The following is a 17888-nucleotide window of genomic DNA, read 5'->3' on the forward strand; positions in this document are numbered from 1 at the left end:
TGTTGCCCCCCTGCGGAGGGATGAAGTGGTAACAGCAATGGCCACCATTATTCCTGTGCCAGGCCCCGGGGCCGAGTGCTCCACGGCAACAGCTCTTGTATCTCACAACCCTGGGAGGAGGGCCTTACCACCCATTTTACACACTGGCACTCAGCAGATGCGAGACATCAAGTCACTTACTCAAGGCCACACTGCCATACCACTAGAAGGTAGTAAAAGCAAGATTTGAACTCAGGGGCGGCTACCGAGCCCAAACCCTTCAGTACCAGACCATGCTGTGTCTCTGTGACTTCAACAGTGCGAGGGGATGTGTTTGGAAAGGCTGGAAAATCCCGCCTGATGGATTTTTCTCCAGTAGCTCTAAGCCCTCTAGAACATCCTCTCCATGTGGCCTCCTCAAAGGAACCCTAGGAAGAGGGTAGAGTGGGCAGCCCTCCCTCAGCTTAAACCCTGGCTGTCAAGGTGCTTGTCTCTGCCCCAGTCCCAATGGGCCCAGGACGCAGGAATCGAGCCTTGTTCAGCGTCCTCAGGATATCTGAGGTGCCCCCTCTGACGGGGCATCCATAAGCTGGTGACTGAAGGGTGGAGGAGGAGCCAGCCCCGGCTCCGCCCCCCAGCTTCCCAAAAGGCAGGGATTCTTAGGTTCATTCATTTGGTGTGATGAGCCTGCCCCGCACTGACAGCAGGGATGACGGTGGCCTGTTCTTCTGAGCCCACCGCCTGCCTACACCTCCAGTAGGGGGTGGTCCCTGGACTCAGAGGAGGGCCTGGGCATTGCTGACAGGAAGTGTCCCTTCCTGTTCGGTCCTTCGTGAGATGGGAGGGACCACTTCCCATGACTGGATCCTATAAATCTGGGTGGGGTGGGCCATGGCAGTGGTGATGCAGCTCTTGGATCTCACCCTGGGCACTCCCGATCCCCGTTATTCCTCAGCTAGGTGTGGTGTCCGTAAACAGGCAGACTGGATGAAGGCCGCATCATGGCATCTGTGACCCCAGGGACCTGCCAGCATCAGCCAGCTAGCTCCAGTCACTTAGAGGATAGTTGGGGTTGGCCCCCAAACGTCACATGTGGGGCCTGATTGGGAACTCCGGGGGTTAGTTCCTTTCCTGCCCTTCCCTGCCCTCTTCTCACCCCTTGACTGTGCAGAGACCCCTCCCATCCTGCTTGGCAGGACCCGCGCTCTCAGCTTCACCTCAGCCCTCCCCTACCCACCCCCCCCCCCTTGGTTCCTCTGGTTCTGTTGCTAGATGATGGCTTTGAAATCTTAGGTTCTTTCCAGTTCCCCTGGTCCCCACTCCTTCCTCCGGTCCTCCTTTAGCATGCTCTGCCCCATCTCCCCTGAAACTTCCCTGCCCGCCCCCCAGCCCAGGCCTTTGCACACAATTTCCTTTCCCTGGGATGCCCTTCCTTTTTTCCTCCGTGGCCGTTGCTGCCCCTCCTTCCAAGACTCAGGATCCTGAGAAGGACGCAGAGGACTCTCCGTCACTGCCTTGGGCTCACCTGAGCTAAGGGGAGACAGATACCCAGATGCTGCTTTTAGGGATAAACCCCAGCCTGGAGGAGGGGCCTTCTCTCTCTCTCTCTCTCTGGGATCACCTCTAGGAGGACAGTGACAAGCTTTTGTCCTGAACTTGGACAAGCACCTTCCTATAGGCAAAAACAATAAGCCAGATTCCCATCCTTTCAACTGGCATCCTCTGCGAGCGTTTGGAAAGGGAAGTGGATGTGGTGCTCCCCAGTGTAGACTGAGGCAGGAGCGTGGTGTGGCCAGGAATGTTCCCGCCTCCCCTCTGTCCTCCAGAAATGTAAATCAGGACTGAGGTAATGCCACTCACCAGCTGTGTGACCTCCGGCAGAGACTCAAGTTTCTTCATTTGTAAAATGGGAAGAATAAAACAATACCCCCTCCTTAGGGATATTGTAAGAATTACACAAAAATGAGATAATATGTGTATAAGATGCATGTCTGGTACAGAGTCATTTTTTAGCAAATAATATTAAATCGTTGCTATTTTTTATTATTATTAGGAAGAGAGAACATGAATTTCAAGGGACTTAAATGTGAAAAAACAGTCCTCAACATACAAAATCCTAACTACAGCAGTTTTGTTGTTTTTTATTTATTTATTTTTTTGTAGCCAGGTTTTATTTTATTTTATTTTAATTTATTTATTTGCCAGAGAGTGAGGGAGAGAAAGCATAGCTGGGGAAGCGGCAGGCAGGGGGAGAAGCAGGCTCCCTGCTGAGCAAGGAGCCCGATGTGGGACTCGATCCCAGGACTGTGGGATCATGACCCAGCCGAAGGCAGACACTTAACCGACTGAGCCACCCAGGCATCCCTGTTGTTTTTTATTTTAATCGAAGCAGGTCTAACCCCATTACATCTTGGTGACACTTTGCTAACAACTCTAAGTGCCTAAAAATAACCATACTTCTTCCTTTTTCTGAACGTCAATTTAAATCCTAAAGAAAAAATAAAAACCTGTCCTCCGCTGTTCTTGCTCCTAAAACCCCTCAACTCCGCACCCTCCCTCTTCACTTCCCTTCATCGTGAAGCTTCTCTAGCTGACCTTCACAGGGGAACTGAGAAGTTTCCTAGCCTCTGAACTGTCAGTATAAAGCTCAGACGGTTCCAGGCAAACTGGAGCCGCTCCCTGACCACTGGTCACTGTGGGGTGCTGCCTTCCCCTGGTCACGGTAGCTAGGCTCCTTAATTACTAATTTCAGTGACCCTCCTCAGGCCTCACCTTGCAGCATGGCAGGTGCTGTTGCTAACTTCAGTGTGAAGAACGCTTGCTCAGCGGAAAACAGACCATACAGAAGTAAAGTGTAAACAGTTTGAGGTCCTCCCTCCCCTCAGCCCACGGCTTGTAGTAACCCCTGTCAGTTATGCATGGCGTCATCTCCTGTTTTTTATAATATGTGCGCGCGCGCGCGCACACACACACACACACACACACACACACACACACACACACAAATACTCCTTTTATACAGAGGGGACCCCATTTTATACTGTATAATGTGATAAAATAATTTTTATTTTATTTTTTTTAAGATTTTATTTACTTGAGAGAGCGAGCGAGCATGGGGGCTGGGGAGCAGAGGCAGAGGGAGAAGCAGGCTCCCCGCGGAGCAGGGAGCCCGATGTGGGGCTCGATCCCAGGACCCTGGGATCACGATCTGAACCGAAGGCAGACGCTTAACTGACTGAGCCACCGAGGCGCCCCCAGATAATTTTTATTTTATAATATTCCTGCATATCTTTCCATGACAGGCTATAGAGCTGCTGCATCCTTAATAGCGCTCAGGATCCCATTGTAAGGCTGTACGCACATCCGCTTTCCTAAGGATGGACACTTTTTTGAAAATTCTCTCTTCCTCTGGCCTTTGTTGCTCATTTTGTGTGTGTGGTCCCTGCCTCCTGTCTTCCCCTCCATCCTCAGTCCAGAGCCAGCATTGCCGCCCCATTAGCTCCTAAAAGTCAACTTTCATCCTCCCCAGAACAAAGTCTGAACTTCCAGAATTGGGAACTCAAGGCCTTCTGAGTTCAGGTTCGGCCCAGCAAAGCCTCTGCTCATGCTTTTCTCCGGGCCGGGAGGACCTGGTCCCACAGGTCCAAGTCCCAGCTCAGACCTGAGCCCTTCCAGTTGCCCTCAGCTGGAAGAAGCCTTGCTTTCCAGAGCTCCTGTCGTCACGGCCACCTGCCAGGTGCAGCCACTTCCTCTCTTCCTAGACTCCAGGACAGGCATTTACAGCCCTGCACTGGCCCAGCACAGCACCTTGGACACAGTGGTATTAGTAAGTACTTATGGAAACACAAAAGAGGAAAGAAAGAAAGAGCAAACAAGTGCTAAAGAGCGCCCCTCCCTCCCAGTTTTATTGCGGTATAATTGACATATAACATTGTATTAGTTCAAGATATACGGCATAATGATTTGAAATACATATACATTGGAAATGATTGCCCCACTAAGTTCAGTTAACATCCATCACCTCATGTGGCTACAGAGTTTTTTTCTTATGATGCAAATTTTTTTTGTAGTAGAAAGGCAATAAGGAGAGTTATCCTTCCAGAGTTTTAGATGATGTCACTATCATGAAAAACATACGCCACTGAATTAAAATAAACAGGAAAAAAGTCCAATGAACTGGAATAAATTCCAGACGTAGATTTAAACTCATTATAAGAACTTAATGCAAGACAAAACCAAGAACAACACACTAATAGGGAAAAGAATCTTTACTTTTAAATGTCACTGGACAACTGGATTACAATTAAAAATTTAATTTCAATTCGTAGCTGATCACAGTGGAGGAACTTCAGATGACAAGTTGTCATGTGGAAAGTGCCAAGATCACGAGACATTAAAGAAATTAACTTTCTTTAAATATGTAATTAAACTAGCAAAACCAGAACACCCAATCTTGGCAGAGCTATGGAGAAACCAATATGTATAACTAGCGCACTCTAAATTATAAATTGGTTCGGTTTTTCAGGATTCAGTCTTTCAGACAATATGTAAGAAACTAAGACTTCATATCCTTTGACCTCGTAATTCCATTTTGGGGAATTTATAAGCATTAATCCCAAGGAGAAAAAAATGCTCATAGTAGTGCTATTTATAGTAGCAAAACAAGCTGGAAACCATTTAAATGCCAGATAAGATTATGGCTAAGCAAACTAAGGTATCTTAACACGACGGACAATTTATGTAGCTCTACACAACAAATATACAGCTAATGTCAGTACACAGAAATAAGTCTAACTAGGCAAATTCTCATGACCACGAGGCAATCTTACAAAATAATATACACACACCAGTAACAAGTGGAGAGGCATGCCTGACACAGACATTCATCTTTTCATTCATTCATTTAACTGTTTTGGTTCTGTTTTCCCGAGCACTAAAGTATGCCAGGCATAGTATAGTATTTGGTGCTGAGGATGCCATGGTGAACATGGTTTCTGCCTTCCCGAAGCTTGTGTTTGGAAAGTAATTCCGCCCAAATATGGAGCAGCATAAATAGAGTCAAATGTTCACTGATTCCATTTTAGGTGCAATTTTTAAGTTCATTAAAAGAAAGATGGGAGGGGCGCCTGGGTGGCTCAGTGGCTTAAGCGTCTGCCTTCGGCTCAGGTCATGATCCTGGGGTCCTGGAATTGAGTCCCGCATCAGGCTCCCTGCTCAGTGGGGAGTCTGCTTCTCCCTCTGCTCCTCCCCCCTGCTTGTGCTTGTGTACTCACTCTCTCTCTCTCTCTAACAAATAAATAAAATCTTAAAAAAAAAAAACCCTCTGCCTCTCCGCCCCCTCACTCTCTCTCTCTCTAAAATAAATAAATCTTAAAAAAAAAAAAAAAAGGATGGGAGCCATAGACCTCTCATGGGATCGGGAACCTGTCTGAGAGGAGAGAGAATAGCCCTGAGTGAGACCAGCCTGGGCAAGTAGGAATTCAACTGGAAACAGCCTTGTAGTCAGTGTTGGTCCCTGAGGAAGGATTTTCCGGTATAACCCCAGAGATGCTTAACCTAACTTCTGAAGGCTCTGAGGATATAAGAGCAATGGTGGTTTAGAAAGAGCCTGGAAGCACTGTTTATATGGATGGGGCACCTGGGTGGCTCAGTTGGTTGAGCGTCCGACTTTCGATTTTGGCTCAGGTCGTGATCTCAGGATGGTCAGATCTAGCCCTGCGTTGGGCTCTGAGTCGGCTTGAGATTCTCTCCCTCTGCCCCTCCCCCAATGTATTCTCCCTCTCTCTAAAATAAATAAGTAAATCTTAAAAAAAAAAGAAAGAAATATAGAGAGAAATTACAGGGTAGAGACCCACAATGAAATATAATGCAGCAGTGAAACTAGTGAACCTCAGCTCCATGTATTATCATGGGTGAATCTTAGAGATATAATATTGAGTGGGGGGGGGGAAATCCCAGAGTACTACTTTGGTATCATACTCTTTATCAAACCATTGGAAAAGCTGAAAAAATAGTGAGCACTCAAATACTCTTACCTAGAGGCACCACCTGTTAACATTTTGCCACATTTGCTTCACCTCACTGTGTGTGTGTGTGTGTGTGTGTGTGTGTTTCTGTCTGGTGAAACTTTGAGTGACATTTCACACCTAAATACTTCATCATGTATCAACTAAAAATAAAGACATTCTCCTTTATAACCATAGTACCATAATGACATTCAAGAAATATAGCATACAATTCTTTTTCTAATCTGCAGTCCATGTTTGGATTTCTCTAGTTGTCCCAATAATACCCCTTTTCCGCTGTTTTTTTGTTTTGTTTTTGTTTTTTTAAGGTCCAGGATCCAATTCAGTGGCCTGTCTTTTCAATCTCCTTTATTTTACAATAGTTACTTGGTCTTTTTGTCTTTTACAGCATTGCATTTTTGATGACTTCAGGCCAGTTGTTTTGTAGAATGTCCACAGTCTATATTTGTCTGATGTTCACTCGATACATTCATGTTAAACGTTTTTGGAAAGAAACGTACATGGGTGATGCCATGTCCTCTCCACTGTATCACATTAAGTAGGTTTGTTCCCCTATTGGTAATGCTAACTTGGTCACTTGGTTCAGGTTGTTTACCAGATCTCTCCACTAAAAAGATGAAAGATACCTTTATCCCCTTTGTATTTAGTAGATAATCTAAGGAATTTCAAGTAAACCAAGGAAAGGAACACCTAAAAAGCAGAGTTGTTCACAGCAGCATTATTCCTAACGACCCCAAACTGAAATCTAGCCCCAACCGAAAACTACCCAAATGCCCATCAATAGTAGAAGGGATAAATTGTGGTAGCTCCACACAAGTGAATAGTATAGAGCAATGAGGGGCGCCTGGGTGGCTCAGTCAGTTAAAATGTCGGCCTTCAGCAGACTCCTTGATCCTGGAGTCCCAGGATGGAGCCCCACCTCCCGCTCCCTGCTCAGTAGGGAGTCTGCTTCTTCCTCTCCCTCTGCCCCTCCCCCCACTCATGTGTGCAAAGTCTCTCTCTCTCTCTCAAATAATTAAATAAAAATAAAATCTTTCGAGCCATGAATGAGAATGAACAATCCACAACTACATGCAACAGTGTGGATGAAGCTCACAAACACTGAGCCAGATGCAAGGGAGCTCATGCCATATTATCCCATCAATATAAAATATAAGAAAGAGGGTGCCTGGGTGGCTCAGTTGGTTAAGCGACTGCTTTCGGCTCAGGTCATGATCCTGGAGTCTGGGGATCGAGTCCCGCATCGGGCTCCCTGCTCAGCGGGAAGTCTGCTTCTCCCTCTGGCCCTCTTCCCTCTCGTGCTCTCTATCTCTCATTCTCTCTCTCTCAAATAAATAAAATAAAAAATATTTAAAAAAATATAAGAGGCAAAACTGATCTATGCTGTTCGAAATTAGGAGAGTGATTACCATTAGCGAGAGAAGTTGTGATCAGAAAGGGTCTTAAATAGACCCTTTAAATAGAATTTAAAAAGAACAATGACCAGAGAAGAGAGATCTTAATGTATATGGCAAGAAGCTCATATAAGCCAATGAGGAAAAACACATTTTCAGGCATCTAAAATCAGAATAGGTAAGACCCCAAAGCCTGCGAGCAGAGTTCACAAAGAAGACAAGTAGCAATGTCTAACAAGTCTATAGAACATGTTTAAAATTACTAGCAATCAAACAAACAAGGTACCATTTTCACCCCTGACAACAGTGCCAACAAAGATTGATGTAACAACATGTTTAATATAACATTATTTATCATTATGGAAATCTCTTTATAAATTGAAGGCTATTAATAATGAATAAATGAAATGTGGTATATCGCCGCATGGAATATCATACAGCCATTAAAATGGTTTTTACAAAAGTTTTTGGAGACAGAAAAATCCTTTTGCTGAAATATTAAGTACAAGAACAAGATTCAAAAACGTGTGTATAGATGTGTGATGTATCTGCATATATAATATGTACACGTATACATCATATACGTATATTTATATACATATACATGAACATGTATTTTGATTATATAGACAACATTGTTAGAAAAGTTACATCAAAATTTAACAAGTTATAGGTCATATTCTACTGTACTACATTGTGTTATATAATATCTAACGGGTGATTATAGATAAGGCCTTTTTTTCTTTGAACACGGTTGCATTTTCGGCGATGGAAAGACTGGGCAACTTTCTCCTCGCCTAACCACGTGACGCCAGCAGCACTTTCCCCCCCTCCCGCCCCGACTCCCGTCACGTAACTGGTCCGAGCCCGCCGCACGTGACTCGATGGAGCCAATCAGAGGCTCCCGGGGGGGCGGTCCTTTCCCGGCGGCCCGGCGGCGGCGTTGTTCTGTGGGGCTGCGGTTCGCCGGGCGGAGACTGCCCGGCTGTGCCAGGCGGGAGGGAAGCTGGGGAGCGGCGTGCGCGGCCCTGGGGGCTGAGACCCTGGCTGCAGTTCTCCCCCGCCGCTGCTCGCTCGCCCCTCCCGTCTTTTTTTGAAGCGATGGTTTGGAGTCGGGCCTTCGCGCTTTGCGGGCGGAGAGGCCTGGCAGGCGGGGGAGGCTCGGCCTCAGGGCTGGTTCTCCGAGGACGCGGGCAGGTTCCCTCCGCCCCAGCAGGGTAGCGGTGCGGCCGTAGGGACCCGTCTCGTCGCTCTTCTCGTCAGCAGCCCTCCAGTCGCGAGCCTGCGCCTCTTCCCCTTGCACTTAGCCGTCGAGTGTTTACAGAAGGGGCAGGGGAGAGAGAACTTACTGAAGAGCAGGACACAGAATTCTGTAAGCACCCAGCAGCAGTACGTATGTCCCAGACTGGAGAGCAAATCAGAAAGGCGCCTCAACTAGGGGACAGGCTCTGGGAAGGGTTTCTGCTTTTTAAAACTTTCTCTGCTTTTTAAAATGTTTCTATATAACTGCAACAGTTGGAGACCACACTAATATTTACTAAGCGCATGAAGTCTGTCAGAGTCAGTGTTGGACAATTCCACGAATACTCTATTTTAAGCCTCCCATTCCTCCTTTTCACAGATAAGGAAATTGAGCCAGAGAAACTTAGAGCCAGGATTACATAGATGGTGAGTGGCAAAGCCAGGGATGCAATGCGGGCCTGTTTGGTTCCCTCCATGGTATGGTCTTCTTTTGTTTTATAAATAAATAAGTATTGATGAAAATATAATGAACATTTGTGAACCCACCACCTAATCGAAGACAGAACAGTCCAGTTATTCTGTCTAGCTGTGTGCCTCTCCTCTGTCTTCCTCCTCCTTCCCACCAACCCAATCTCTGTCCTGAATCTTGTGTTTATCAAGCCCTTGTTTTTAAATTTTTTAATTCTTTTTTTTTTTAAAGATTTTATTCATATATTTGACAGACAGAGACACAGCAAGAGCAGGAACACAAGCAGGGGGAGTGGGAGAGGGAGAAGCGGGCTTCCGGTGGAGCAGGGAGCCCGATGCGGGGCTCGATCCCAGGACCCTGGGACCATGACCTGAGCCGAAGGCAGACGCTTAACGACTGAGCCACCCAGGCGCCCCGAACCCCCTGCTTGTGTTCCTGCTCTCGCTGTCTCTCTCTGTCAAATAAGTAAATAAAATCTTAAAAAAAAAAAAAGATTTTATTTATTTATTTGAGAAAGTGAGAGAGTACAGAGGGAGAATGATAGGGGGAGAGGGAGAAGCAGACTCCCTGCTGTGCAAGGAGCCTGATGCGGGATTCCATCCCAGGGTCCTGGGATCATGACCAGAGCCAAAGGCAGATGCCCAACCAACTGAGCCACCCAGGCACCCATAAAATTTTTAATTTAATTTAAGTATAAGTACAGGAAAATAAACATAGGAATGTTCAGTTCAATGAGTTTTCACAAACTGAACACACCCATGTAACCAGGGCTCAGATCCAGCAAATAAGAACATTACTAAGTGTTCCAAGTGCTTTTAAGATGTTCCATAGCCTAATTAGACATGGATTTTTTTTGTGTGTGTGTGAACTGTGTTCATATCCTTGATCATCTTATCTCTTCAGATCTTAGTGGTTTAAAATTATCGGGGTCTCTCTATATTTTTCTTATTGATTGATGCAAGCTTTTTGCCATATTTGTTACAAATATCTTCCCGTTTGTTTTTCAGTTAAAATTTTGATTTGGGGACACCTGGCTGGCTCGGTAGGTGGAGCATGTGACTCTTGATCTCAGGGTTGTGAGTCTGAGCCTCAGGTTGGATGTAGAGATTACTTAAAAAATCTTTAAAAAATTTTTTTAATTTGGGAAATGTCTCTTTAATCTTCCCACTCTCCACACACTTGGTCTTTTAGTAAGGTATAGAAAGCCTTTTGGGGTCAGATTGGGTTCTTCCCTTCATAGGAAGGCTCATGATGACCACTTTGAGGTCCCCCCATCTTTTCTGTTTGACTAACCCTCCTTCGTTCCCTAGCCCCTCAGCAGCACGTCTAAACTTGTGGGAAGGGGCGCCTGCGTGGCTCAGTCATTACGCGTCTGCCTTCGCCTCTGCTCAGATCGTGATCCCGGAGTCCTGGGATCGAGGCCCACATCGGGCTCCCTGCTCCGAAAGGAAGCTTGCTTCTCCCTCTCCCACTCCCCCTGCTTGTGTTCCCTCTCTCGCTGTGTCTCTCTATCAAATAAATAAAATACTTAAAAATAAATAAACTTGTGCGAAGCTTCAGTTAGTGAACGTAAATGAGGCTGCAAAAAAGACAAGGTTCCACATGTATTTTTTCAAGATAAGAATACGTTTTCAGGGAGCCTGGCTGACTGAGTCGGCAGAGCAGGCGACTATTGATCTCCAGGTCATGAGTTCGAGCCCCACATTGGGCATAGAGATTACTTTAAAAAATACATTTTCATGATTGTAAAACCTTGCAGTTATTTATAGCACACAATCAAATAATAGGAAAAGTTACCAAAAAAAAAATTACTTGAAATCTCATCACTAAGGAAACCACTGTTAACATTTTGGAGAATATCCTTCCAAATTTCCCCTCCTCAGAGGTGTCTGGGTGGTTCAGTTGGTTGACGGTCTGACTCTTGGTTTCGGCTAGGGGTCATAACCTCAGAGTTGTGAGATTAAGCCCTGCATGGGGCTCTGCGCTCAGCTCGGAGTCTGCTTGTCCCTCTCCCTCTGCTCCTCCCCCTGCTGGCATGAGTTCTCTCTCTCTCTCTCAAATAAATAAACAAAAAATCAAAACTTCAAATCGCCTCTCCTCCCTCTCCCTCTTCCTTTATGAAACTTGACATAAATGTTTTCATATTGTTTTGGAACATGCTTTCATGTGCCAATACATCATCAGGGTGTTTCCACCCAACATTTCTATTGGTTGGGTAGGATTCCATTGTATGGATGTACCATAACTTATCCCCTGGTGGACAACATTTGGGTCATTTCTCATTTCACTGTTATAGATACCCCTGTATGCATCTTAGCACATTGGACTTGCAAACTGTTGGGAATCCTGACGCAGGGTGGGAAGGTGGCTTCATTGGCATCAATTTAATGCCTCTGGGCTCACCCAGCTTCTTTGTTGTTAGGGGTCTCTGCTCCTTGGCACATGACTAGGTGTGCAGTCTCTCCCATCTATAGACTCTCTCAAGGAGCATCTCTTCTGGTTCATTCCTTTCATCTCCCTTTCTAGATGGGCTGCATTTAGTGTAGAACACTGCACATGTAAGTTGAGGTCACTTCGGGTTAAGTTTGAAACAAAGGACAGACAGACACACACACACTATCTTTTTTATTTATTTATTTTTAAAAGATTTTATTTATTTGAGAGAGATCGTGAGAGAGATCATGAGCAGGGGGGAGGGGTAGAGGGAGAAGCAGATTCCCCACTGAGCAGGGAGCCTGATGTGGGACTCTATCCCAGGACCCTGGGATCGTGACCTGAGCCAAAGGCAGACACTTAGCTGACTGAGCCACCCAGGTGCCCTCTATCTTTTTTAAATTAGCAAATATGTTCATTGTGGAAAATGCATAAAAGAGAAAAAAACAATCACCAGCTATCCCATAAGTCAGTGATAAGCACTGTTGACACTTAGTGTATACAGTGGTTCCAGAACTCTGGTGTGCCTGGGAATCTCATTTACAATCCAGATACTCCTTTGCCCTGAGGTTCTAATTCAGTAGGTCTGTTGCTGGGCCTGGGCACTTGCATGGCTCCTCAGGCAACTTGGACACTCAAGTTTAAGAACAAGAAAGCAAAAATGTTGTTCCAGACTTAACTTGATTTAAAAGAAAATAGAAATGAGGTCATATTATACATTCGGGTTTTTTAAAAAAACATTTATGTAATCTCTACACCCAATGTGAGGTTTGAACTAACGACCCTGAGATCAAGAGTCACATGTTCTTCTGACTGAGCCAGCCAGGCGCCCCACATTAGGTTTTGGTTTAATTAAAATGTGAACCTCTATCCATGTCTAAATACTCTTTTAAAAATGTATTTCTATTGTCTGCATAGTGTTCCATTGCATGAGGGTATTTTGGGTTACTCAGTCAGCACCATGTTGTTGGACATTCCCTCCAATCATTGCTGTTGCAAATAACGCTGTGTGGTTAAATCTTTGCATAGATTCCTAATTATTTCCTTTTTTTTTTTAAGATTTTATTTATTTATTTGACAGAGAGAGACACAGTGAGAGAGGGAACACAAACGGGGAGTCGGAGAGGGAGAAGCAGACTTCCCGCCGAGCAGGGAGCCCGATGCGGGGCTCAATCCCAGGACCCTGGGATCATGACCCGAGCCGAAGGCAGATGCTCAACCGACTGAGCCACCCAGGCTCCCCAGATTCCTAATTATTTCCTTAAGTTAAATTCCTATGAAGTGAGTTCTGGGGTCAAAGCATTTGTTCTTTTGAAAGTTTTTGTTTTTGTTTTTGTTTTTTAAAGATAAGCTTTTATTTATTTTTTTTTAAAGATTTTATTTATTTATTTGAGAGAGAGAGAATGAGAGACAGAGAGCACGAGAGGGAAGAGGGTCAGAGGGAGAAGCAGACTTCCTGCTGAGCAGGGAGCCCGGTGTGGGACTCGATCCCGGGACTCCAGGATCATGACCTGAGCCGAAGGCAGTCGCTTAACCAACTGAGCCACCCAGGCGCCCAGTTTTTGTTTGTTTTTTAAGATTTTATTTATGAGAGAGAGAGAGTGCTCACAAACGAGAGAGCCCAAGCAGGGGGAGCGGCAGAGGGAGAGGGAGAGGTAGGCTCCCCACTGAGCAGGGAGCCTGACACGGGACTTGATTCCAGGACCGTGAGATCATGACCTGAGCCGAAGGCAGACATTTAACTGCTTAACTGACTGAGCCACCCAGGCGCCCCTGAAAGCTTTTGACATACGTTGCCAAATTCTCCTCCAGGAAAGTTGCCCTCCTACTATTATATAGGTTGCTACTACTACCACGAGCTCAGTTTTTGCTGGGCAGGCCGGTGAGGTCTTTCCATCCGTGGTCTCAACCAGTCCTGCCAACTCCCTGGTGGGCAGCACCCAGCATGGCTCCGGGCACACGCTAACCATTTCTCCACTGAACAGATGACAACACGGAGGGATGAAGAGGTCAGATGACTAGTCTGAGAGCAGAAATTCAAAGCCAGCCTTGTACCTAGAACCTGAGATCTCTTAACCACGCCATGACTTTCAGTTAATATCAGAGAGTGATGGCTGTGGGAGCAGTACTTTTTTTATATGGTTCTAAAAAATGTATGAAAGAAATCAGGAAAAGGGAGTGAATGGGTGGGGGAAGAGAAGTAATTTGAGGTGCCCGGCACAGACATTCCTTTGTAGGTCAGGTCTAGTGTGTTATTGTGGGTCTGGGTGATGTCTCAAATGGTGGTGGTGGTAGTGGGGTGTTGTGTATGTGACCCTTTGTGTCTGTCCCCGGGCAAAGCAAGTTAAATTCACAAACATTGAGCACTGAATTGGGTTCTGTAGGAAAAACAAAGATTTGGTTTCTTCAGAGGTCTTCAGATCCCCTGTGTCTCCCTTCCCTCAGTTTTATTTGCCCTAGAAACATTATAATAATATAATCAAAAGTTACACATAATTCCAACCTCCTGACGCAACAAATAATTGTGTGTTTCCTTTATTCCCTTCTGTTCATTGTCCATATATAGATCTGTGTTTTTTTTTTTAAGATTTTATCTATTTATTTGACAGAGAGCAAGCAAGCACAAGCAGGGCGAGGGGCAGAGGGAGAGGCAGACTCCCCGCTGAGCAGGGAGCCCGATGTGGGGCTCAGTCCCAGGACCCTGAGATCATGACCTGAGCCGAAGGCAGATGCTCAAACCGACTGAGCCACCCAGGCGCCCTGTAGATCTGTTTTCAAAGAGGGTATAATTTAGAGGAGTTAAACCCTTACCCATATGACATAGTGCAGCTTGCTTTCCCCTCCCCTGGTCCAGCTGAATTCAACAGACACGTATGGAACACCTGTTGGATGCCCCGCACCGGGGAGACACATAGATCAGACACAGCTCCCGTTCTCAAGGAACTGGTTAAAAGGGGAGACAGACCCTGAAAGAATCATGTCAGTATTCTGTTGACCTCACACCGGAGATCTCCCCAGGAGTCTGTGAAGAGGCAGGGAGGGTGTTTTATAATTCAGTTTACAGGTAAGAAAACAGGGTCCCCCAAGGTCATTTAGATTGTACTGGCAGAATGAGAACCTGAACTCCCAGGCTAAGTCTGAGATTTCCTGTCCTTCTCTCCTTCTTGTAGGTAAGGGGGCCACATAGCTGCACGACTGCCGGAACCCCAGAGAGGGTCCCACGCAGACCCTGTCCTCCTGTCTCAGCATCTGCCAGGCCAGGTGGCGTGGGTGCTACCCCACCTCCTTCCACACTCTCCCTTCCAGCTGCCTGTTTTGTGACCTCATTTTCCCTTTACAGCTGCCCTTGGAGTTTATTTCTGCAGAGGCGGAAGGCGGCGGGGAGCAGAGCGCACCCCAAGCTGCCCCAGCTCTCCCAGAGACCCCCCACTTTGCCCTGGCACACTCTGCACAGCCTTGTCTACCTACTGCTCCCTTCCAGGCATACCTGGGGTGAGGTCCAAAAGTTCAGAGGCCAGAAGCAAGTGGTGGTTGCCAGGGTACCCATGGGAACGGGGGGGGGGGTGGGGGAGGATTCCACATCTGGACTGTGAATTTATTTTTCTTTTAATTCTGTTGAAGCCCAGCTCAAACACTCGAGTCCTTGGCCTTACTTCCTCTTATCGTTTCCTCTCATCCAGATAGCAGTGTCTGCTAAGCCCAGTTCCCAGGCTCTCTGCTGTGAAACAAACAGATTCTTGAGCTCACAGCCCCAGTCAGGGCTGAAGCTCTTGCTTAAATATCAAAAAAAATAATGACGACCTTCCGTTACTGAGTGCTTACCAGATACAGAGCATCTTCAAGCATTTTCTTGCTTAATCCTCCCAGAAACCCAGGAGAGGGGTTTCATTCGTGTCCCCCGCCAAAGCAAGGCCCACAGAAGTGAGGCAGCCAGCCCCAGGGCCCGCACAGGGACTTGAAGCTGGATGGGTGCAGAGGCCAGAGCCCCCCTCCCAACCCTTCCACTGCGGCGCCTCTGCGCTTAGAAGGTGTGAGTAAGGGGCGCCTAGGTGGCTCAGTCGTTAAGCGTCTGCCTTCGGCTCAGGTCATATAGGATCGAGCCCCGCATCAGGCTCCCCACTCCGCGTGGGAAGCCTGCTTCTCCCTCTCCCACTCCCCCTGCTTGTGTTCCTTCTCTCGCTGTGTCTCTCTCTGTCAAATAAATAAATAAAATCTTCAAAAAAAAAAAAAGTGTGAGTAGGTCCTATTGGCCTGTCACTGCAGAAGTCAGCAAGTGCTTACTCTTTGGCATATAGTTTTAGGGAGATCCTGAAGGTTCCCAAGCAAAAAAGATTCTAAATTCAGTTAACTTTAACGAGTGCCATGCTTTGCTTTTAGAACCAAACAAGTCATCCCTGGATGTTGCCACGTCAGAAGGTCAGGAAATTGCCAGTGAGTAGAGCAAAAGCTTGTTATGAAACGTGTCATGATTTCTCAGAGTCATGTTGTGCTACGCTTCAGAAATGTCTCCTGAAAGGACTGTCACAGGGACAGCGTGCTTGATGTGGAGCCTCATTTAAGATGACCCTCCCCCCTTTTTATTTTTGGTTCTGAACTAGGCACAGCTCTCTGGTCATTCTTTTTTTTTTTTTCTTTTTAAAGATTTCATTTATTTATTTGACAGAGACACAGCGAGAGAGAGAGAGCACAAGCAGGGGGAGTAGGAAAGGGAGAAGCAGGCTTCCCGCTGAGCAGGGAGCCCGATGCGGGGCTGGATCCCAGGACCCTGGGATCATGACCTGAGCCGAAGGCAGACGCTTAACGACTGAGCCACCCAGGCGCCCCCTCTGGTCATTCTTAATAGAGACCAGGATTCTGAAGAATGTTTCTCCTCTCTGATGAAAACAGTTGTACAAGCACAATAATATATGGCCACTCTCATCCCACCTCAGTGTTGGGATGGGGGCTGGGGGCGTTTGCAAGAGGGATGGGTGGGGACTGTGGCAAGCTAGCGAGCCCCCTCCCAGGCGGGCAGCTCCACCCACCCGCGGGGACTGGCTGCCTGTGGGCACACTGGCTCAGTGTTGTCAGGCCTCCCAGGGTTTTCAGGAGAAGCTGGAAATCCAGATTTTTATGTGACATCTCTTGAGTTTTAAGGGTTGGCTCACTTTTCTTTCACACACTGTGAAGGCCAGATATAACCCACCTGTGGGTTATCAATTTAAAGCACCTGGAATAGTTGTTTGGCGCTGAGCGCTGCATCTGGGCTCTGCATTTGGGCTCCCATCTGAGCTCTGTCCCTTACCAAAACTGTGTTATCAGGATGTCTGATCTCACATTTAATACCTCGTTTTCCTCGTCTGGCAAGTGGAGATGGGAATTTTAAACCTACTTCTCAGGGTCGCTATGAGGATTAACGAGAAGGGCTTGGAACCCTGCACCTGGTACCTAGCAAAACGTTACCTTTGACACTTTGATACTTTTACACATCATGATCTATGTCTCTTTCTGTAAGTGCAAGGTGACCTTATGTCTTAGTTTGCCCAAGACTGGTCTGGTTCAAGCTTGTTGCACTGGTGTTATTATGACGAACTCCCCCTTTCATTCTCAATCTTCGACAATAAATTACACGGTCATCCTATGTAAGCAAATACTGGCATTGTGCCGTTTAGGACCTTAACAAGTTTTAGTTCCAATGAAAAGGTCATGGTTCCAGTCGCATGAGGATCCTTGGACAAGTCAGCAAATCTTTCCATGTTTCTGCTTCCACATTCTTGTCATAGGTTCAGAAAACAGAAGTAAAGCCAACGAATCACTGAAGTATAATTAGTAAAAGTTTCTTGTGCACACCCCACACAGACAGATCGTAAATCAGGAGAACTCAAACCAAAACATGGAATGACGCTCCGAGGTATATTGTTATAAAGCAGCTTGGATAGTGTGGAGGCGGTGACTGATTATTCTTCACAGTGACTACTTAAAATGTTAGAATTTTCTTAAACAAAAGGGACTTGGCTCGTGGTTGCCTCCCTATCAATTTTGGGGATCCGTTTAAGTTTTGCTTACGATTTCCAGAGGCATAAGTTAAGTATTGACCCCAGTTCAAGGTAGCTTCGCTAGTGTGTCAAAGTAAGCTAAATTAAGCTTTACTTGTATGACTAAACCAATTTTGTCTGCACAGGGAATTTTCAAGTCTGGTCTTGGGTTTATGTTTGATTTTACTATGCTAAAGGATTGACAAGATGAATTCTAAGATCCCTCAGTTCACATTCATTTTGTCATTTTTTTAAAAAGATTTTATTGATTTATTTGACAGAGAGCGAGAGAGGGAACACAAGCAGGGGAAGTGGGAGAGGGAGAAGCAGG

At 46.2% G+C, this 17888-nt stretch overlaps 1 protein-coding gene across 4 annotated transcripts in view; it reads left to right on the forward strand.

The window, feature by feature from the left end:
• The window catches only part of MRC2 (mannose receptor C type 2), a 55200-nt gene that overhangs the window by 3585 nt on the left and 33727 nt on the right, over nt 1–17888 (forward strand). The window contains exons 1-2 of one of the 4 annotated variants that reach the window (XM_027567512.2): nt 8363–8788; nt 9021–9067. The exons of 2 other annotated variants lie outside the window; for them this stretch is intronic. The gene's annotated coding sequence lies outside the window, so the exon portion shown is untranslated. Of the gene's footprint in view, nt 1–8362; nt 8789–9020; nt 9068–17888 lie in introns of those variants that run through there. One more of the 4 variants, XM_027567511.2, reaches the window with a different exon arrangement.

This window comes from Zalophus californianus, chromosome 16 (genome assembly GCF_009762305.2).
Source record: "Zalophus californianus isolate mZalCal1 chromosome 16, mZalCal1.pri.v2, whole genome shotgun sequence".
Taxonomy (NCBI): domain Eukaryota; kingdom Metazoa; phylum Chordata; class Mammalia; order Carnivora; family Otariidae; genus Zalophus; species Zalophus californianus.